Source organism: Coptis chinensis, chromosome 7 (genome assembly GCF_015680905.1).
Source record: "Coptis chinensis isolate HL-2020 chromosome 7, ASM1568090v1, whole genome shotgun sequence".
Classification (NCBI taxonomy): Eukaryota; Viridiplantae; Streptophyta; class Magnoliopsida; order Ranunculales; family Ranunculaceae; genus Coptis; species Coptis chinensis.
The window spans coordinates 25,056,100-25,072,770 of NC_141462.1; the positions used below are offsets into that span (position 1 = coordinate 25,056,100).

The following is a 16,671-nucleotide window of genomic DNA, read 5'->3' on the forward strand; positions in this document are numbered from 1 at the left end:
GATGGTAAGGTGCTGCCAAAGCTTGAGAAGGCTTTAATGGCGCCGAACGCCATTACTGTGATTCTAGGGTGGGGCGATTTTTGGTAGTTTGAACTGTTTTGGTTGAAATGGGAGATGGTGGTGGCCGGAGATTGGTGGCTGCTGGAGGAAGGAGATGACCGGCTGGGCTTGGGCCTGGGTCGGTTTCTCTTGGGCTTGGTTGGTTAGTTGGGCCGAAATGTTTTCAGTTCTTGGGCCCTAGCTTGTTTTGTTTGGGGCCAGACTAATTTGGCTTAGCCTATGGGCCAGTTCAGTTGATGTTGGGCCCAGTTTTGTTTTAAATTTGTGGACCAGTTCAATTTAAAATTTTTGGGCCGAATCCAATTAGTTTTTGGGCCAGTTCAGTATAAGTTTTTGGGCCCGTTTCTAATATTGCTTGGGGCCACTCCATAGGACTTAAAATAGATCTAATTGGGTCTTTAAATGTTTAGACTTTTGGGTTATAAGGTTTGCTTAAATTAACCTGGTCCGAACCATTACCTTGGTCATGAGCCCATGAGCCATGCACTTTGACCTTAGCCATGAACCATGGCTATGACTCTGAACTTGTCAAACATGGAAACGACAGTTTGATTTTGACAATGACAGTTTGACTTCGACCATGACGTGTTGATTTTGACTTTGACCATGATGGGTTGACTTTGACTTTGACCATGATGTGTTGACTTTGACCATGATGGGTTGACTTTGACCATGATGTGTTGACTTCGACCATGACGTGTTGATTGTGACTTTGACCATGATGTGTTGACCTTGACCATGATGGGTTGACTTTGACTTTGACCATGAGGTGTTGACTTTGACCATGACATGTTGACTTTGACCATGGCATGTTGATTTTGACTTTGATATTTGACTTTGACGTTGACCATGACGTGTCGACTTTGACTTTGACCGTTGACCGTTGACTGTGGAATGTTGACTTTTCCAGTTTTTCACATATTTGTTTTTATGGATAAATGTAATAATAAAACGTTGTCGGATATTGTATAACTTGGTTGGTTATTATCTAATTTAGATTTGACGTGAGTAGTGTGTAAAGCACATATATATTGGGCTTTGATTGTGGACTGTGGACTGTCTAGTTGTACTACGTTTTATGTTGTATATTATATGGACACATGTAGTAATAAAATGCTATGGAAGCTTGTATAAATTTGGTTGTCGATTCTAAAAAGTTTGGACATTGATGTTGTGTATTTTTGACACGGACGATATTGAGATGTTAGGAGACGTTATATTCCTAATACGCTATACTAAAAATGTATGCGATACGTTGAAGTAAGTGTGACATGATATAATATGTTGGAGTATATATATTAATGCAATATCTTTGAGAAATGTATATAAACGCCCATTATTATATATGTGAGATGCTACTTATGAGGTAGTATAGTATTGATGAATATTTGCCTACCTGAGTGTGGTGAAATGCAATAATAATATATTGGCACGTGAAATAATGAAAGTGGTTATGTGAAATAATTGAGATATGTCTAAATATGGTGGCTTAGTGCAATAAGGTAATTGACCTGCACGTGATATAGTGGAATTTTATTATGAGTCATTAATGTATGACACCTGAATAAATTACGTAACGAAAATCCTAGAACCTAACTACCACAACTCATGTGATTGGCCATTCTGGCGTTTCAGTTAATCTGAATGGCCTTCGGGCGTAAGTAATGTGATTGGCCCTTCTGGCATTTCAGTTAATCTGAATGGCCTTCGGTGTATCGTAATGTGATTGGCCCTCCCGGGCGCTTCAAAAAGTGAATGGCCCTCCGGGCGAAATTTAATAGTGGCTTGATTATTCCATTCGCAAAATAGAACGATGACGCGCGATATTTTATGCCGAATAGTGGCATTACTTACATAATTGCTTCCGTGTGAGGATTTACCTGGTGTGCGGCATCCCGCTCAGGGTGGTTACGCACGGAGTGGTTCATTATGTAAGGGGAGGCATGTGGATGTACATGTTCGGGCGTTGGGTAGCGATTGTGGTAGCCATGGAAACTAGGTAAGACATAGATACGACGTGATTTTAGGGACACACAAAGAAAGTCTAAATTAATATAATTATGGTAATATGTTGGTAAATGATATATCTTTAGATAGATGATTGTATATGATTTGGTGGTTAGTATTTTAGTTAGAACCTAAAACCTCGTGGAGGAACTAAATGCCTTTTATTATCGCATTATGGTATGTTGTATTAGTTGTTGGAAGTTAAGGCCTCGGTGGAGGAACTACACCTTTAGATTATTGTACTTAAGTATGTTATATTAGTCGTTGAAAGTTAAAAGCCTCGGTGGAGGAACTAACTGCCGTATGGATTATGTATATATTTGTATAAGTATATGTTGTTTTAGAGCTACTCACACCAAAGATTTTATAATCTTGACCCGATTTGCATGTTTGCTTATCGGTGTGTTCATTCAATGAACATAGTTGATAAGTTTTGAGACAGGTTTAGTGTTGAAGAAGAGTGGTTGCTGCTTGTGGTTTGCGTTAGCGTTGCATCTCAGGATTTGTTTTGTTTTCCCTTGAGGTGATATAGAATTTCAGTCTATACAATGTTTTTGTATTTCATTTGTAAATTTTATTAAAGAGTTATTGAAAGGAGAGTTGTAACCTAATCTTATTTGTGAATCTTTGTCATGAAGAAGATTTTTGTTTAAGTTAAAAATTTTATTGGTTTTTATTATCCGCATATTTAAACTGTTTATGGGTTTTTGGGAGTTGAGAGTGCGTCACACCTCGGAGATCGAAGAGTCGGGAACAAATAATGTTTTTCCGAATTCTGTCGAAATTCGGGGTGTGACAAAACCGCTCCTTAAGATCTTTCCAAATGTTGAAAGCCGAATCAACATAGAGAATACTACTACGAATCTCATCAGTGACATAATTAAGAATCCAAGATGCGACCAAATCATCACATCGAACCCACAGACATAGATCATTGGGATCAACAGGTTTTTTGATGGAGCCCATCAACAAACCCAATCTTGTTCTTAGCACGAAGAGCTCTAGTGATTGAACGAAGCCAAGTACCATAATTATCTTCGAATAATAATGGAGAGACAAGGACTGCGATGGGATTGTTGGAGTGATGCACGAAATATGGATCATCGGATCCTTGTACAATAATAAAATCATCAGTTGTAGAGGAAGAATAATGGGATGGAGTTTTTTCTGGTGGAGTTTTTTCTAGTGGATTTTTGTCTGGGTTACCAGCCATTGTTGTGATTCTGTTAAAAGTGAGAGATTGATTGATGAGTGGAAACAAAACAAAGAACCCTTAGTTTCGCTCCGATACCATATAAAGGGAAAAACGATATTGGAAAAACACGTTGAGATTATTTTCCTCAATTGAGGAGAGAGAAATGTGACTACATCTTATTTATAAGAGAGCTTCATAATTACAATGGAAAGTTTTGGAGTGAAAAGCAAGTAAAATATACTACAAATCTACTTAGGTTAGGAAACTAATGAAACATGGAAATAGGTTACTATGGTAACACGTGAACACCAAGTTAGAAGATTGATTCGACTACTTTCTATTAGTTCTCCATGCATGTAATGGTTTTGTGAACTCTGCCCTACTGCTTTTGTGCAAGAATTGTAGCATTTTAATTAAATTGCAGAAACTTGAAGAAATAAAAATTGTTCATCCATGTTTTGATTCCTCTGCTTTCTTTTAGTTTCCTTGCTAAATTCTCTGCTTGTATTTACTTTTGTGTAACTATTGATATTTTGGTAGAAGAAACACAGATGTGGGTAAATTTGTAGTTGTGGTTTGAGTCCACCCGTAATGGTATGAAGCTTTAAACTGGTCTTTAAGGTACTCCGATATGCAAAAAGATCCATGGGTGTTTTCTGACCTATCAACACTAGCTTAGATGCTTAGAACCAGGGGTGAATCTACATGTTGCCTGACCAAGGCTCCCCCCGGCCCCCAAATAATCCGTGAGCATAGCGAACTCTTGAGGTCGCTTTTCTAAAGTCACCCAAAAAACAACTTGCTTCGTGTCACCCTCTCCTGTGTCTGACCGTACCTCCAAATAACACTTCTTTTGTGTCTGACCGTACCCTCCCCCCTTTTCTCATCTTCCTCTATCTTCGCCTCCAATCTCTCCTCCATCAAACCTGTTCTCACAATCTACCTCGTTGGATCTAACTCTCCCAATCGTCTCTCTATTCTCGCTCTCGGAATCGCCGCTGCTGTTAAAAATCTGCAAGTTGGAATAATCTGATCTGCTAAAGAACTCAAATCAGATTATTGTAAGTAGGTAAGAGATTTCAGTATATTCGGTCACTCTCTCTGCTGTTAAAAATATGAATTTGTAATACTATGGATGTAGATGTTATGGTTCCTCAATTGGTACGGTTAGATATATACGGGCACAATATAGGAGAAGGCAGCTTGAAAACAACCTGCGTAAGAATGTTATAAAATTTGTGTGTACTTAGGAATACTTAGTTCTTACGGTCTACGGTTTCCCTGAGCAGTACACTTGAACTACATTGCATAAAAACTTATTTTTCAGAATGTAATCCTGATCCATATTTCAGGCAATTGATGCTAGAGATGCGTTGGCAAAATCACTCTATGCTTGTTTGTTTGAATGGCTGGTGGAGCAAATTAATTTGTCGTTAGAAGTGGGCAAGAGGCGTACAGGAAGATCCATCAGCGGCTTGATATATATGGTTTTGAATCTTTTGATGTAAGCAGCAGTTCTATTTTTAAAATTTATAAGCCGTTTATGCTTGGTAAGCAAATTCTTATGCTGAAGAACTTCTGCTTGTAGAGGAACAGTTTTGAACAATTCTGCATAAATTATGCAAATGAGAGGCTACAACAGCATTTCAATCAACATTTGTTCAAGTTAGAGCATCCCAGGAGGTAACTTTCCCGCCTTTATATTCTATATTCACAAGATACAGTCAACAATTCTGGAGATCTCATTTTTCGCAGAAAGTTTGGGCCGTAATTTTCATGCTATGGTAGTTGCTTAGAATTTGGAATTGTAATACAGTATTTTTGATACCAAAAGGTGAACATTTTTAGGAATATATTCAAGATGGAATCGACTGGGCAAAAGTTGACTTTGAAGACAACCAGGATTGTCTAAATCTGTTTGAGAGGGTATGCATCCGAATCTTTTTGCCTGGACTTTATTGCTTTACTAGAATGGTACACGTGCTATGCACGTTTTTTTCTCTTCTTTCAACTAACCATATCTCTCTATTTTTTTTTTATGCCCAACAACTTTTCTCTAAATTAAATAAATAATAAAAAAAATAAAAGAACAAATAACAAATGACCAAATAACCAAAAGATACATAAAAAATAATAAAATACTGTTGTCCCAAAAAATCTTTAAAATATTTTAGATAATAAAATACTGTTGCCCCACTGTAGATGAGAGGCTTAGTCTTTAAAGTATTTTAGATTAGTTTGCATAATCTCTGGATAGTAGTATACAATATGTCTATATTATTTTATTACTCAAAAAGTGAAAGGAAGCAAGAGAAGAAATGATAAGGTAGATATCTGATATTAAACCATGTTGATTATTCGATTAATTTGGCATGCATCAATCCTCTTTTCATTTTCTATGTACCAGTTTTCTTTTGTAGTTTCACTCGAGACAAACAGAAATTTAGGCATGTGACTATCAGGAATTTAGTCAAATACACATGTAGATGTAGTAATGTTTACTTACCGGCTAGCTTAGTTAGTAAATTTTGTGGGAGATGTTACCAGAGACCTGGTTTGAAAACCCACCTGCACCATAATGTACGACATCTATTAAAATAATATATTGTGCCAATATCTTGGTTAATTATTTTGATTTTATGTGAGATATGCATTTGGTCTTGACCATTTGGAGAATAGTGAGTTGCAGTATGGCTGTGAGGTTCGCAAAATATTCTGATGCCTATAAATACCATGTTTTCTCATCTCACTGATCAGCTGGCGCTTAAATAGTACAATGGTTCAATCCTAGGATGGTAGCATATGCAATTATTACCTATTTTACCTGCATATTGTGAACACGATAGATGGTTTTCTGTTTATCATCTACTCACCTGTTCTTCTGGTCAGTTATATATTGCTGTCTGGTTCTAACTTTAAGTATTTCCCTTTATTCACTGTTATGGGGTTTTTTACTTGTTAGTCTGTTGTACAAAATGTGGTGACCTTAGCTTGATAAATAAAATATTCATTTGTTGCATGTTCCATCATTCTATGTTGCGAATACTCAATAATCTGTTTATCACTAGTTCTGGTATATACTCGTTGACAATGGCACTTTCCGTAGGCTTAAGAGGCTAATGCTTTCCGAATTGATATGTGTTCGCTCGTCATGATTTGGAACTCTGCACACTTGAGTCTTGACACTTCAACTGCTAAACTATTTTTTGATGTATATTATAGTTTCAGTTTGTATATATGGTTTTGGAACTATTACGGATGGATGTGCTAATAAAATAATAATAATTGACTTTGTTCTATTTGAAGTGTTGGGCGATTTCTTTAGTATGCCTTGTTTAATTTTCTCAGACTTGGATTCATCACCTTGTTTGATCCGCAACCCAGATTGTATATATTTCAGCTATCTTATATGTGGGTGGGTTTCTTTTTGTTATACTGATTTGGGATTTTGGGCTACTTTTGTTTGGGTGTTCAATTTAACTAACTTCTGAAAATGTATTGTCATGATCCAGTTTAACTTTGATATTCACTTGTACTTGGCATGATTTAAATGTGTTTTGTTAAACAAAATCAGGCATAATTAAAATATCAATTTTCATAGCTTTGGAGTCCCTATATATCTGTTATATTAGCTTCTTGTTTGGGTTAATGATTAATGTTGTTGCTAATTAGCTTCTCAATCAAATTTATTTGAACATCACATTTATTAGTTGTAATTTCTCTGCCTATTTTCCAAGTGTATTTATTTATATATATCATTCATGCATGTACTACCATGTTATGTCCCAATAACCCAATGGAATGGATGTAAGTAGACTTACGGCTAGCCCAATAGAAAGGATGTAAGTAGACTTACGGCTAGTGGGTTACACCACTAGTGTCGGTGTCGAAAGCCCTAACCACATCACCAACTAGAGATCCATTAACGTTTACACTTATAGGGAGGTTTGAAGATGTGGAACCAAGCCTTACTAGATGCATTCATTATAATCAACATAGACATAGATAAATTTTTTCTCAGATTCTCATTTTACTTTTTTTTTTTTTTTTCTATAGGAGGGAGTGGAGAACTTGATAATGAATACCAAAGTGCCTAATAAAAGCCTATTGGAAATAATTAACAATGATTGGAATAAGCGGTAATTGGATCAATTGGAGGCAAAAAGAGTGGTATGGGAAACACACTAACTTTAGCTAAACTCAAATCAATTGGGCTTTCATAGAAGCACTTGTTAGATGTTGGGAGCCAAATGACATGGTTTTCAAATTTGGCTCTCATCAACTTTGTCCTACACTAGAAGAATGTTCTCATCTTCTTGGCATGTCTCTTGGAGGCAGTCCTGCTTTTCCCCACCTAAAAGATAGCTATATAAAGGAGCTTGTCGATTTCCTGCATATCTCCAAAAAAACTCTTGAAAAAGATACAAATGGTCAAGTGAAAACTTGCTCTCTTGATTTCCTTCTCGCTAGACACTTGAATGTCGGTGATCCAACCGATAAAAAAAAAAGGTTTTAGGGTGCAAATTCAATAGACTTAGCAATTGTGGGACATGTTCTTCTTCCGAATAACACAAACAAAATTGATGCCTCTTTGTGCAAAATAATTCAAGAAGTTAGAACTGGGAGCGTTACTATCATACCAATGATATTAGCGGAACTTCTTATAGGTTTGACCAATTGTGTCATAAATAGACATACCAAGCTTTCAGGATGCATTCCACTTCTTCAAGTTTGGGCATATGAGCACTTATCAAATTCCTTGGTGAAAATGAAAAGAGTCGGAGATAGCAGATATAATCTTGTCAAAACAAGCATTAGCAAGTGTCCTTGTACAATTCCTAAGGATGCAAACGCATGGTACACCAGCCTAAATTCTTTGAAGACGGAGGACATCAAGTGGAAATGTGATTGGCTCTTGTGTCCGCGAGAGATATTTATCTACATATTCAAGGTCGACAAAGTATTGTACTTGTTGGCCTTCATGGTTCCACTCTGTATGTGCCACTTCGAGTGCTATGCCAGTTTGGTTGTGTTCCATTCAATCCAACCACCACTAATCTTGAAAACGACCATGTTAATTTTACGTCATACTCCATGAAAAAAGAAATTATATATGTCAAGACATGGGACCAGAGTCGTCAATCTGTTTTTTCGTTTCTTCAAAACAATACCTCTATCATAAGTGAAGTAAATCAACTTGCTCCAAAGCGTAGCAGAGAATTTGATGGAGATCAAGAAAACCCAAATAACAAGATGTCCACTTGTAATAATGCAAGAAGAGAGGGGATATAATCTCTGTCATGATTGCATTATACATCAACCTCCACCAAATGGATGTAAGTCCAATTTTTTACATTATATTTTTTTATTTATTTGGCAATGTATTTTAACTTTAAATTAGTGACAAAAATTATCCAAAACGAATAATAATAAATTAGATACAACTTTACTCTATCATTTTCATACAATTCCAAGAAAAAAAAACATGATTTATTACCCTTTACTCACTGTGCAATATTTGACGTATTCGGTGTTACCCTTTACTCTTGCCAAATATGTTTAGTTGTATGCTTCTGTCCTAGAACAACACATTTATTAATGGTACTTCCTTTGCGCTATTTTCCCTGTGTATTTCTTTATATATATAATATATCATTCATGCATGTTCTACTGTCATGTCACAATAACCCAATAGAAGGGATGCAAGTAAGCTTACGGCTAGTGGGTTACACCACTGGTGTCGGTGTCGAAAGCCCCAACCACATCACCAACTAAAGATCCATTAGTGTTTACACTTCTGTGGAGGTTTGAAGATGTGGAACCAAGCCTTATTAGATGCATAAACCAAATCTCTATATGTTTAAATCATGATTGAGAATTTTTGGTTTTTTATGTCAACTGCATGTAAGTCCAATTTTACATTTGGAAATGTATTTTTACTTTAAATTTGTTAGAAATATTATCCAAAAGGAATAACAAGAAATAAGATACAACTTTACTCTATCATTTTCAAACAATTCAACAAATAAAATCAACCAAATCGTTATATAGATTTACTTTATTAAATATCTATATTCATGGAGCTAACCATTTTCTTCTGTCTTTACAGCTGCACTTTTTTTGTTCTAGGTCTTTATGTTATTGTGGAAAATATTGGAAAAGGAAGCGGTATGTTTTCATTCAGATTTGTGGTATTCCTAATCCCACAACATTTATTTTATTGGCCTCAAACTACCCATTTTCATTACAATATATTTCCAAAGCTAACCATTATTTGTTTTGTCCTTGCAGGCCCAGTTCTTTTGGTTTTGTTTTCCTTCTGAGTCTTTATGTTTCTTGGAGATATTTTTGTCAAAGAAATTGGTATGTATTCATTCGCATTTGCTATACTCCTTGTTTTCATTTGTTTTCAGCTTGAAACTACTATTTACATGGTAATGCAATTGGTGGAGACGGTCTCATATAAGACGTGCATTCCTCTTTAAGATTCATGCATTTCTCTTGCACTTAATTGTCTTAATATCTCCTAATACATTTGTTACTTTCGGTGCATTTAATATGTGGGTAATAATGGTCCAAATTTCTTTATTTCATTTAGATATAACAAAGTAAGTGGTCATATTTATGTTTCATATATATTGCAAGTTTTTCACATTTATGACAACCACGGTTGAAATAATAAGTTTGAAGTAGTTGGACTTTATAGTTGTTATCCATTTACTTAACTTTTGTTGGCTTACCTTCCCGTTTGAGATAAGAAACAAATTTCCTAAGGAAAACTTTCAACTATTTAATGCTCCAGTTTGCCAACCATGTAGGAATTTCATTTGACACGACATAAGAAGGCTTCCCTCTCGTCCCTCCTTTTCCACTCCCAGTGTTTTAATGCACAATGGATGCAACTGAGGAAGGTTTTCCAGTAGCACTACACCAAATTGATAGGTTCTTTGGTAGATTTTATATTCGTCGGAATCGACATACTCCCCTACCAACTACTACTCGGCCGCGTCTTCATAATCGTCGGCCACGTAACTCTTTCGCCCAAATATCAACATACATCAGGAGATTAGACTACCTACCAGAAATTGCATATCCAACTACTCGAAGACGTACAATTCTGTCCAGACGTACTTCTTCTCGGATTATGACAGCGGTGGCATCTTAACCTGAGATTTCAATGCATATTCATAGGAGACCTGATCAGCCAGAATCCCCTATAAGTAATCACATGGTTAGAAATTGTGCAGAAATCTCTTCAGCAAGGGAGAGGGTCGATGATCTAGATGAAAATTGCCCGCTCATGGAATGGGTTCGTACGGTTGGAAATCCTGCACCAAATTCTTTGGTAAGGGAGACTATATCTGATTTACCAGAAAATGTACCCCGTATTCAAAGGGTTGACAATCTACCAGATCCAACAGAGACTTCAAGAGGTTATGACAGGGTTGGAAGTCAAGCAGATAAATCTTTGCAACGAGATAGTGTATCTGATTTTGATTTAGCAGACAATTGCCCGCTCATTCAGTGGCTACGTAATCCAAAGATTGCATGCCCAGTTGATAATAACAGCATTTCCCACACAATGCAACGGGTGGAGCAGAAAAGGGCTATAAATACTTCAAAAAAGAAGAGAGCCCGTGCAAAACAGACAAGTGGGCAGAATGCTGCGACTTAGTCAATTAATAGTGCTAGAAGAAAAGCTGCACGCATTTGCCAAACCTCCGAAAGCGAGAGAGAAGTTAAATTAAAATCGCCTGACAGACGCTTTCGTAGAGGTTTGGCTCGTGGATTGCAAATGGATGCAGTACAACATTCCCTCAGAAGGCAAATTGTAGAGCATCGTAGGTCTACAAATACTGCAAAAAAGAAGAGAACTCGTGCAAAACAGACAAGTGCGCAGCATGCATCGACACAGTCAATTAATAGTGCTATAAGAAAAAAAGCCCGCGTTGGTGAAACCTCCAATCACCGAGATGCAAATCATTGCCTAGACAACGCCAGAAGCTTTCACTCGTGCATTGCACATGGATGGAGTAAAAAATTCCAGACAAGCTCATATAAGATCAGCATTTGTAAGGCAAACCCTGTTGAAAGGGTTGTTCAAAACGCCCTTAATGTGTTTTAGTAGCGAGTTGTTGGGCAAAGACTTGCCCGGCCAAACAATTACCCGTCAAAGAATTGTCATTGCTCGTCAAAGAGTTATTTCACATAACGTTGTTCATCAAAACTTCCGGTGTTCAACCGATGGTGTGTGAAGACAATATCCGTGATAACCCCGATCCGCCACCTACTATAGACGACTACATACCACTCTCCAACGCACAAGTATTTAGAAAATCCTACAATGATATTTCATGGGTCAGTTGTCCTCTATGCAAAAGGAAATTTCCCGATCTAAAGATTTCTGCAGGTATTTGCTTTTCTTTGTATATTTTATTGGAATATGTTTGTACTAAGTGAAAACCTCGCTTATAACAAGAATTGATGCAGGAATTTGTACCTCTTGCAAGTTGGATAACCGGGCTAACACTGACGCTGGCATGTTCAGTGTTAACAATTCAATGGATCCGGGCATTGTACCTATAGAACTTTCTCGTTTGTCCCATTTAGAAATAATTCTCATTGCCAGGGTGCACCCCATGATGTCTGTGTATCGTGTTAGGGGACAACAATACAAGTACAGTGGTAATGTGATAAATTTTTCCCAAGATGTCAATCTGATTGCCACTGTTCTTCCATTCAAGCCCGCTGATTTGTCTGTAATTCTTGTCATTCATAGAGGGGGGCCACATGCAAGCAAGGAATTCCGTGTTCGGCGAGAATTTGTACGCACAGCATTGGTTTGGTTGAAAACTAATCATCGGTACTATAATGATATAATTATTGATGATGGAACTATTGAAGGACTACCTGTAGATGGACAACCTGATGACCTTCCACATATGTCCCGACCTGTGGAATATATCGACAACAAAGTTTCTGCCATACCTAGGGAAGCTGATGACGATGACGGCCCACCAGACTTGCATAACCAGGATTTGCACATTGATGAGTTTCATGCTGTTGGAACTATTTCTATTGCGGCACAACCCAATCAACAAGCACGTCTACAGAAGGCATTTATAGTACCAAGTGTAGATCAAACTAATGTTCATATGCCTTTAACAAGTCACATCATTGATGAGTTTTCAACCCCAGGATATATTGCTATGGCATTTCCAACTTTGTTTCCTTACGGTGATGCTGATCTACGCCAAGCTCGCCAGCGGAAAGTCAATCCATTGCCGTACTTTCAGTTTTTGATGAAATTTCATGATGGCCGTTTTGCTAGAGATACGAGATTCCGCTACTTTGCTTGGAACTCTCTTTCAAGGTGGCAGGCACTTTCTTTAGGTGATGTTTTTGTGAGGAAGAATCCAGGGGATGCTGAGTTGTCAATTGAGGAAATTCGAAATATGGTTTCGTCCGGTGACAAGCAATTATCTAATCGTGTCTCTTACTTTGCTAACAACATTCGTGGTACCCGATCTTATTGGTATACAAGATTGAAAGAGCTGACTGCCATGGTTAAACAGTTAGGTGCACCAACCATATTCTTCATACTTTCAAATACTGGCGATATCTGATGGCCAGAACTATTTCGTATTTTAGATCTTTCTAATGATCTTGAAAGGATGTCTTCTTTAGATAAAAGAAGGGGACGCACAAAGTTAATTAATGATAACCCAAATGTTGTCGCTTGGTTCTTTCAGGCAAGAGTGGAATTCTTCTTCCGGGATTACTTACGAGCTGAGTTCTCTGTGGTTGATCATTGGTACCGGTTTGAGTGGCAAAATCATGGTAGTGGTCATGTTCATGGATTTCTTTGGCTAGCAGATGCTCCAGATGTTACTAAGATTGCTACAAGTGCTATCGATAGATCTAATGTCATTGATTATTTTGATAGTCTTGTTTGCACTGTGAACCCAGTCCCAAACATGTCTAGAAATCTGCAAGACCATCCTTGTGCACGCACTTTGCCACTCAATTTACAACTTGATACAAACGAAGATGACTATGTTTCGCTGGTCAATTGGGTCATGCGACACTCTATATGTGGTAGTCATTGTTTGCGCTTACACAAAGCAACCAAACAAATGATATGTCGCTTTAGATACCCATATGATGTAATTGGTCAGTCGAAGATTGTAGAAGACCCTCCCAACAGTAACATGTATCGTTTTCTCGGCCGCCGAAATGATGAACTAGTGTGTTCCCACAATCGAAAGATTTTGCAGACCTGGCGTGCAAACATTGATTGGTCGTCTGTCCTTTCAGTGCAATCTGTTGTCAATTACATTGCTAAATATGCCGCTAAATCTGAACCAGCTTCAAAAAGTTTCAGAGATACTTTTCAAGATATTGTTGAAGATTTTCATCGACCCTGTCAAAATGCCAGATCTGCATTCAAGCAGCTACTTATGAAAAGTGTCTCTGAAAGAGATATTTCGGCCCAGGAAGTATGTCATTTGCTAATGGGGTACCCATTGACCAGATCATCCAGAAAGTTTGTACTCTTAAATGTTAGCGAAAAGAGCATGTTAGCATCAATTGTACGCCGTCGAAGAGTGGCTGACGAGGATGAAATTGTTGGAACAGATCCAACCTTTGTAGGAAGATATCTGCAACGACCTTCTTGCTATGAAAATACTTCCCTCCTGAACATGGCAAAGAGACATTACTTCAAGCAACAGGTTTGGCACACTTCACGCGTGGGCCTTGATTGTCGTTTGGTTCCGAGCTAGACGGTGACATCCTACCAAACACCGATAAATGGGAATCATTTTGTCGTCAACAAGTCTTAATTCATCACCATTATCGAACTCTCGAAGAAGCTCAGGGAGAATTTGCACTGTGGTCTGAAAGATACTATGACTTGGGTTTTGAAATCATTCATGGGATTATTCTTCCGAACCCATATATTAAGAGCTTGAAGATGGTATTGAGGTAGAGCTTGGTAATGCTGAAGACTTACCGGGATGAGTGGATGATGGCAGCAGAATGGGGCCCATGTTTGTCCCCTCGGGAAACCGTGGAATTAGGAAGGAGAGACTTGACATTTCACCTGATTGGTCCGAATGTTTACATCGATATCCAAATATAGAAATTGATAGAAAATTTGTTCATGCTCTGCGTGGTGGCAATGAAATAAATCATGTACCTCAAACCGTTGTACCAGATCATGATTTATCTAATGAACAAAGACTGGCTCATGATATGGTTGTTAGAGCACTACAAGCTGGAGTATGTATTCGGTTAATTGTTGGTGGGGGAGCAGGCACAGGCAAGTCCACACTCATAAATGCAATTGTATACTCAGTTACTGCAATTTTCAGAACAAACAAAGCAGTACGTGTCATGGCTCCTACTGGAGTTGCCGCTTTTAATATTGGAGGTGCAACCATCCATCATGAACTCTCTTTCACTTTGTGGAACGAAGGTGTGAAAAGAAATTTCCAAAAATATTGAAGGTGATCAATGTCGGCGTATGCAAGAGGACTTTAAAGACACCAAACTTATCATTATCGATGAGTACAAAGATGGTCGGAAGAAGTATGCTTGCAAATATTGACCGGGCGTTGTCGAGATATTTTTATGAAATAACAAAGCCATTTGGTGATGCATCTATTATCCTCGTTGGTGATATCGTCAATTACCTCTGTATGTGACGATTAACTTTATATGTCCAAGGTGGGTCTATTAAAAACAAAGCATGGTGGAATTGTGTATTCTAGTTTGGTAAATGTGTTCGGTTATCACATATATTTCGACAAGCGGGGGATGACCAAGCATCATTTCGAGAAACACCGTTCGAACTTCGATAATGGAACTTCAACCGTCAGTGATTGGCAATTATTTCTAACTCGGGATATTTCATCGCTCAATATGGATGAGGTTAACACCTTCAAAGATGCTTTGCGTCTTTTTCCTACCAAACAGCCTGCACATGATTACAATCTCAACCGACTGATTGAACTTGGTAAACCAGTTGCTCGAATTGTATCACTAAATAATTGCTACCAAGGCTTTGTCAGATGATGCAAAAGGCTTGGAGAAAGTTCTGTGTCTATCACTTGGTGCACGTGTTATGCTTCGTTCAAATATTGCCACCACAAATGGACTGGTTAATGGTGCAATGGGCACTGTTGTAGATATTGTTTACGGAAATGGTTGCAAATCACCAGAAGATATACCTCTTGCTGTTATGGTTGACTTCGACCACTATCGTGGTGCTAGGTTCCGTCCAGATTCTAATACAATACCTATTACTCCACAGACATCAAATTGGAAGTCCGGTAATGCTTCATGCCAAGCATTCAGTTCCCCTTGTACTATGTTGAAGGCGATAACAATTCACAAGAGTCAAGGCCTCACTCTTGATCGGGTGGGTAGATATTGGTGAAAGGGAAAGCCTGGTTTGACTTTTGTTGCTTTGTCTCGCACAAAGAAAGTTGTGTGATCTAGCATTTAGCCCTATGTTCTCTTTGGAAAGACTTCAAAAGATTGGAAAATGTGTAGGTCTTAGAGGCCGATTGCAAGAGGAGAATCGTTTGTTGCACTTGTCTGGTTCAACCATTTGATGTTCTAAGAAAATCTAATCGTTCAAATGTTAATTTATTGTTTTTATCTTGGTATGTAGTATTCATCTCTCTACCTTTATTTCTATTTATATTGTTTGCAAATTCACTTCATCATAATGTTTTATATTTCTCATAAATGAATATCTAATGTCGTTATCATGCTTAATTTTGTTCTTTGGATTTATGTAGGTTCTTCCACAAATAATGTATAGGAGGACATATTTTTATGGTTGGTGCAGATGGATTTTGTCCCTTTACCTACTGCCTTTGATATTATAGTTGTTTGGACTTTTGCAAACACCTCTCTCTTTGTCTTTTGAGTTGAGTTGAGCAGTTTGTATATAAATAACTGTGCAACTTTTTATATGTATAGTAGTTTAGAACCTTTGGGATGTTGTTACTTTGGTTCTTCTGGTCATATGACAGGTTTAATGATTTCTAGATATGACAGATTTTTTATGATTTAATATTGAAAATACAAAGGAGACTCTGTCGAAATTTGCATTTGTAAAATATGTGTTATGATAGATAATTCTGTGTACGTGCTAAAGCGTTACACATGTTAATACACGACTGTTGTTTTCCTTAAGTTGTAATATCAAACTTAGTTAGTGTCGGCATCGTTTTGGCCTCTTTGTTGCTCAATTTTTTATGACATTTATATTTGTAGTTCAGGGTTGTGTGTTTTGATTTTCTTTGCTGTATTATTGGATCTTTAGAAGTTGCTGATCATGGATTTCTTTGACTGAGCTTTATCTATCAATAAAATTGTTTCAATATTACTTTTGG

General features: G+C 37.5%; 1 long non-coding RNA gene across 1 annotated transcript; it reads left to right on the forward strand.

Annotated features, from left to right (window-relative positions):
* The first annotated feature begins 4,612 nt into the window (after positions 1–4,612).
* LOC147486771 (uncharacterized) lies at positions 4,613–16,290 on the forward strand. The gene is made up of 6 exons (XR_015202580.1): positions 4,613–4,766; positions 4,851–4,945; positions 5,111–5,188; positions 9,372–9,430; positions 9,554–9,625; positions 16,072–16,290. It is a non-coding gene; the product is annotated as an uncharacterized LOC147486771 (long non-coding RNA).
* Positions 16,291–16,671: the final 381 nt, after the last annotated feature.